Genomic DNA, 6,056 nt, shown 5'->3' on the forward strand with positions numbered 1-6,056 from the left:
CCTCACAGCGCCCCTCCCCCTCCCTGCGCCCCTCCCCCTCCCCTTCTCTGCGCCCCTCCCCCTCCCTGCGCCCCTCCCCCTCCCCCTTCTCTGCGCCCCTCCCCCTCCCTGCGCCCCTCCCCCTCCCCCCTCTCTGCGCCCCTCCCCCTCCCCCCTCTCTGCGCCCCTCCCCCTCCCCCCTCTCTGCGCCCCTCCCCCTCCCCCCTCTCTGCGCCCCTCCCCCTCCCCCCTCTCTGCGCCCCTCCCCCTCTCTGCGCCCCTCCCCCTCCCCCCTCTCTGCGCCCCTCCCCCTCCCCCCTCTCTGCGCCCCTCCCCCTCCCCCCCCTCTGCGCCCCTCCCCCTCCCCCCCCTCTGCGCCCCTCCCCCTCCCCCTCTCTGCGCCCCTCCCCCTCCCCCCTCTCTGCGCCCCTCCCCCTCCCCCCCCTCTGCGCCCCTCCCCCTCCCCCTCTCTGCGCCCCTCCCCCTCCCCCCTCTCTGCGCCCCTCCCCCTCCCCCCCTCTGCGCCCCTCCCCCTCCCCCCTCTCTGCGCCCCTCCCCCTCCCCCCTCTCTGCGCCCCTCCCCCTCCCCCCTCTCTGCGCCCCTCCCCCTCCCCCCTCTCTGCGCCCCTCCCCCTCCCCCCTCTCTGCGCCCCTCCCCCTCCCCCCTCTCTGCGCCCCTCCCCCTCCCCCCTCTCTGCGCCCCTCCCCCTCCCCCCTCTCTGCGCCCCTCCCCCTCCCCCCTCTCTGCGCCCCCTCCCCCTCCCCCCTCTCTGCGCCCCTCCCCCTCCCCCCTCTCTGCGCCCCTCCCCCTCCCCCCTCTCTGCGCCCCTCCCCCTCCCCCCTCTCTGCGCCCCTCCCCCTCCCCCCTCTCAGCGCCCCTCCCCCTCCCTCCTCTCAGCGCCCCTCCCCTCCCCCCTCCCCTCCCCCCTCCCCTCCCCCCTCTCAGCGCCCCTCCCCTCCCCCCTCTCAGCGCCCCTCCCCTCCCCCCTCTCAGCGCCCCTCCCCTCCCCCTCTCAGCGCCCCTCCCCTCCCCCCTCTCAGCGCCCCTCCCCTCCCCCCTCTCAGCGCCCCTCCCCTCCCCCCTCTCAGCGCCCCTCCCCTCCCCCCTCTCAGCGCCCCTCCCCTCCCCTCCCCCTCTCAGCGCCCCTCCCCTCCCCCCTCTCAGCGCCCCTCCCCTCCCCCCTCTCAGCGCCCCTCCCCTCCCCCCTCTCAGCGCCCCTCCCCTCCCCCCTCTCAGCGCCCCTCCCCTCCCCCCTCTCAGCGCCCCTCCCCTCGCCCCTCCCCCCTCTCAGCGCCCCTCCCCTCCCCCCTCTCAGCGCCCCTCCCCTCCCCCCTCTCAGCGCCCCTCCCCTCCCCCCTCTCAGCGCCCCTCCCCTCCCCCCTCTCAGCGCCCCTCCCCTCCCCCCTCTCAGCGCCCCTCCCCTCCCCCCTCTCAGCGCCCCTCCCCTCCCCCCTCTCAGCGCCCCTCCCCTCCCCCCTCTCAGCGCCCCTCCCCTCCCCCCTCTCAGCGCCCCTCCCCTCCCCCCTCTCAGCGCCCCTCCCCTCCCCCCTCTCAGCGCCCCTCCCCTCCCCCCTCTCAGCGCCCCTCCCCTCCCCCCTCTCAGCGCCCCTCCCCTCCCCCCTCTCAGCGCCCCTCCCCTCCCCCCTCTCAGCGCCCCTCCCCTCCCCCCACTCAGCGCCCCTCCCCTCCCCCCACTCAGCGCCCCTCCCCTCCCCCCACTCAGCGCCCCTCCCCTCCCCCCACTCAGCGCCCCTCCCCTCCCCCCACTCAGCGCCCCTCCCCTCCCCCCACTCAGCGCCCCTCCCCTCCCCCCACTCAGCGCCCCTCCCCTCCCCCCACTCAGCGCCCCTCCCCTCCCCCCACTCAGCGCCCCTCCCCTCCCCCCACTCAGCGCCCCTCCCCTCCCCCCACTCAGCGCCCCTCCCCTCCCCCCACTCAGCGCCCCTCCCCTCCCCCCACTCAGCGCCCCTCCCCTCCCCCCACTCAGCGCCCCTCCCCTCCCCCCACTCAGCGCCCCTCCCCTCCCCCCACTCAGCGCCCCTCCCCTCCCCCCACTCAGCGCCCCTCCCCTCCCCCCACTCAGCGCCCCTCCCCTCCCCCCTCTCAGCGCCCCTCCCCTCCCCCCTCTCAGCGCCCCTCCCCTCCCCCCTCTCAGCGCCCCTCCCCTCCCCCCTCTCAGCGCCCCTCCCCTCCCCCCTCTCAGCGCCCCTCCCCTCCCCCCTCTCAGCGCCCCTCCCCTCCCCCCTCTCAGCGCCCCTCCCCTCCCCCCTCTCAGCGCCCCTCCCCTCCCCCCTCTCAGCGCCCCTCCCCTCCCCCCTCTCAGCGCCCCTCCCCTCCCCCCTCTCAGCGCCCCTCCCCTCCCCCCTCTCAGCGCCCCTCCCCTCCCCCCTCTCAGCGCCCCTCCCCTCCCCCCTCTCAGCGCCCCTCCCCTCCCCCCTCTCAGCGCCCCTCCCCTCCCCCCTCTCAGCGCCCCTCCCCTCCCCCCTCTCAGCGCCCCTCCCCTCCCCCCTCACAGCGCCCCTCCCCTCCCCCCTCACAGCGCCCCTCCCCTCCCCCCTCACAGCGCCCCTCCCCTCCCCCCTCACAGCGCCCCTCCCCTCCCCCCTCACAGCGCCCCTCCCCTCCCCCCTCTCACAGCGCCCCTCCCCTCCCCCTCTCACAGCGCCCCTCCCCTCCCCCTCTCACAGCGCCCCTCCCCTCCGCGCCTCTCACAGCGCCCCTCCCCTCCCCCTCTCACAGCGCCCCTCCCCTCCCCCTCTCACAGCGCCCCTCCCCTCCCCCTCTCACAGCGCCCCTCCCCTCCCCCTCTCACAGCGCCCCTCCCCTCCCCCTCTCACAGCGCCCCTCCCCTCCCCCTCTCACAGCGCCCCTCCCCTCCCCCTCTCACAGCGCCCCTCCCCTCCCCCTCTCACAGCGCCCCTCCCCTCCCCCTCTCACAGCGCCCCTCCCCTCCCCCTCTCACAGCGCCCCTCCCCTCCCCCTCTCACAGCGCCCCTCCCCTCCCCCTCTCACAGCGCCCCTCCCCTCCCCCTCTCACAGCGCCCCTCCCCTCCCCCTCTCACAGCGCCCCTCCCCTCCCCCTCTCACAGCGCCCCTCCCCTCCCCCTCTCACAGCGCCCCTCCCCTCCCCCTCTCACAGCGCCCCTCCCCTCCCCCTCTCACAGCGCCCCTCCCCTCCCCCTCTCACAGCGCCCCTCCCCTCCCCCTCTCACAGCGCCCCTCCCCTCCCCCTCTCACAGCGCCCCTCCCCTCCCCCTCTCACAGCGCCCCTCCCCTCCCCCTCTCACAGCGCCCCTCCCCTCCCCCTCTCACAGCGCCCCTCCCCTCCCCCTCTCACAGCGCCCCTCCCCTCCCCCTCTCACAGCGCCCCTCCCCTCCCCCTCTCACAGCGCCCCTCCCCTCCCCCTCTCACAGCGCCCCTCCCTCCCCCCTCTCACAGCGCCCCCTCCCCTCCCCCCTCTCACAGCGCCCCTCCCCTCCCCCTCTCACAGCGCCCCTCCCCTCCCCCTCTCACAGCGCCCCTCCCCTCCCCCTCTCACAGCGCCCCTCCCCTCCCCCTCTCACAGCGCCCCTCCCCTCCCCCTCTCACAGCGCCCCTCCCCTCCCCCTCTCACAGCGCCCCTCCCCTCCCCCTCTCACAGCGCCCCTCCCCTCCCCCTCTCCACAGCGCCCCTCCCCTCCCCCTCCCCCTCTCACAGCGCCCCTCCCCCCCTCCCCTCTCACAGCGCCCCTCCCCTCCCCTCCCCCTCTCACAGCGCCCCTCCCCTCCCCCCCCCCTCCCCCTCTCACAGCGCCCCTCCCCTCCCCCTCTCACAGCGCCCCTCCCCTCCCCCTCTCACAGCGCCCCTCCCCTCCCCCTCTCACAGCGCCCCTCCCCTCCCCCTCTCACAGCGCCCCTCCCCTCCCCCTCTCACAGCGCTCCCTCTCACAGCGCCCCTCCCCTCCCCTCTCACAGCGCCCCTCCCCTCCCCCTCTCACAGCGCCCCTCCCCTCCCCCTCTCACAGCGCCCCTCCCCTCCCCCTCTCACAGCGCCCCTCCCCTCCCCCTCTCACAGCGCCCCTCCCCTCCCCCTCTCACAGCGCCCCTCCCCTCCCCCTCTCACAGCGCCCCTCCCCTCCCCCTCTCACAGCGCCCCTCCCCTCCCCCTCTCACAGCGCCCCTCCCCTCCCCCTCTCACAGCGCCCCTCCCCTCCCCCTCTCACAGCGCCCCTCCCCTCCCCCTCTCACAGCGCCCCTCCCCTCCCCCTCTCACAGCGCCCCTCCCCTCCCCCTCTCACAGCGCCCCTCCCCTCCCCCTCTCACAGCGCCCCTCCCCTCCCCCTCTCACAGCGCCCCTCCCCTCCCCCTCTCACAGCGCCCCTCCCCTCCCCCTCTCACAGCGCCCCTCCCCTCCCCCTCTCACAGCGCCCCTCCCCTCCCCCTCTCACAGCGCCCCTCCCCTCCCCCTCTCACAGCGCCCCTCCCCTCCCCCTCTCACAGCGCCCCTCCCCTCCCCCTCTCACAGCGCCCCTCCCCTCCCCCTCTCACAGCGCCCCTCCCCTCCCCCTCTCACAGCGCCCCTCCCCTCCCCCTCTCACAGCGCCCCTCCCCTCCCCCTCTCACAGCGCCCCTCCCCTCCCCCTCTCACAGCGCCCCTCCCCTCCCCCTCTCACAGCGCCCCTCCCCTCCCCCTCTCACAGCGCCCCTCCCCTCCCCCTCTCACAGCGCCCCTCCCCTCCCCCTCTCACAGCGCCCCTCCCCTCCCCCTCTCACAGCGCCCCTCCCCTCCCCCTCTCACAGCGCCCCTCCCCTCCCCCTCTCACAGCGCCCCTCCCCTCCCCCTCTCACAGCGCCCCTCCCCTCCCCCTCTCACAGCGCCCCTCCCCTCCCCCTCTCACAGCGCCCCTCCCCTCCCCCTCTCACAGCGCCCCTCCCCTCCCCCTCTCACAGCGCCCCTCCCCTCCCCCTCTCACAGCGCCCCTCCCCTCCCCCTCTCACAGCGCCCCTCCCCTCCCCCTCTCACAGCGCCCCTCCCCTCCCCCTCTCACAGCGCCCCTCCCCTCCCCCTCTCACAGCGCCCCTCCCCTCCCCCTCTCACAGCGCCCCTCCCCTCCCCCTCTCACAGCGCCCCTCCCCTCCCCCTCTCACAGCGCCCCTCCCCTCCCCCTCTCACAGCGCCCCTCCCCTCCCCCTCTCACAGCGCCCCTCCCCTCCCCCTCTCACAGCGCCCCTCCCCTCCCCCTCTCACAGCGCCCCTCCCCTCCCCCTCTCACAGCGCCCCTCCCCTCCCCCTCTCACAGCGCCCCTCCCCTCCCCCTCTCACAGCGCCCCTCCCCTCCCCCTCTCACAGCGCCCCTCCCCTCCCCCTCTCACAGCGCCCCTCCCCTCCCCCTCTCACAGCGCCCCTCCCCTCCCCCTCTCACAGCGCCCCTCCCCTCCCCCTCTCACAGCGCCCCTCCCCTCCCCCTCTCACAGCGCCCCTCCCCTCCCCCTCTCACAGCGCCCCTCCCCTCCCCCTCTCACAGCGCCCCTCCCCTCCCCCTCTCACAGCGCCCCTCCCCTCCCCCTCTCACAGCGCCCCTCCCCTCCCCCTCTCACAGCGCCCCTCCCCTCCCCCTCTCACAGCGCCCCTCCCCTCCCCCTCTCACAGCGCCCCTCCCCTCCCCCTCTCACAGCGCCCCTCCCCTCCCCCTCTCACAGCGCCCCTCCCCTCCCCCTCTCACAGCGCCCCTCCCCTCCCCCTCTCACAGCGCCCCTCCCCTCCCCCTCTCACAGCGCCCCTCCCCTCCCCCTCTCACAGCGCCCCTCCCCTCCCCCTCTCACAGCGCCCCTCCCCTCCCCCTCTCACAGCGCCCCTCCCCTCCCCCTCTCACAGCGCCCCTCCCCTCCCCCTCTCACAGCGCCCCTCCCCTCCCCCTCTCACAGCGCCCCTCCCCTCCCCCTCTCACAGCGCCCCTCCCCTCCCCCTCTCACAGCGCCCCTCCCCTCCCCCTCTCACAGCGCCCCTCCCCCTCCCCCTCTCACAGCGCCCCTCCCCTCCCCCTCTCACAGCGCCCCTCCCCTCCCCCTCTCACAGCGCCCCTCCCCTCCCCCTCT

General features: G+C 77.6%; 1 long non-coding RNA gene across 1 annotated transcript in view; it reads right to left on the minus strand.

The window, feature by feature from the left end:
* LOC140426474 (uncharacterized) overlaps nucleotides 1-6,056 on the minus strand; it is a 112,916-nt gene that overhangs the window by 89,439 nt on the left and 17,421 nt on the right. The gene's annotated exons all lie outside the window — the stretch shown is intronic.

The sequence above is a fragment of the Scyliorhinus torazame genome, chromosome 7, assembly GCF_047496885.1.
Source record: "Scyliorhinus torazame isolate Kashiwa2021f chromosome 7, sScyTor2.1, whole genome shotgun sequence".
In the NCBI taxonomy this organism is placed as follows: Eukaryota; Metazoa; Chordata; class Chondrichthyes; order Carcharhiniformes; family Scyliorhinidae; genus Scyliorhinus; species Scyliorhinus torazame.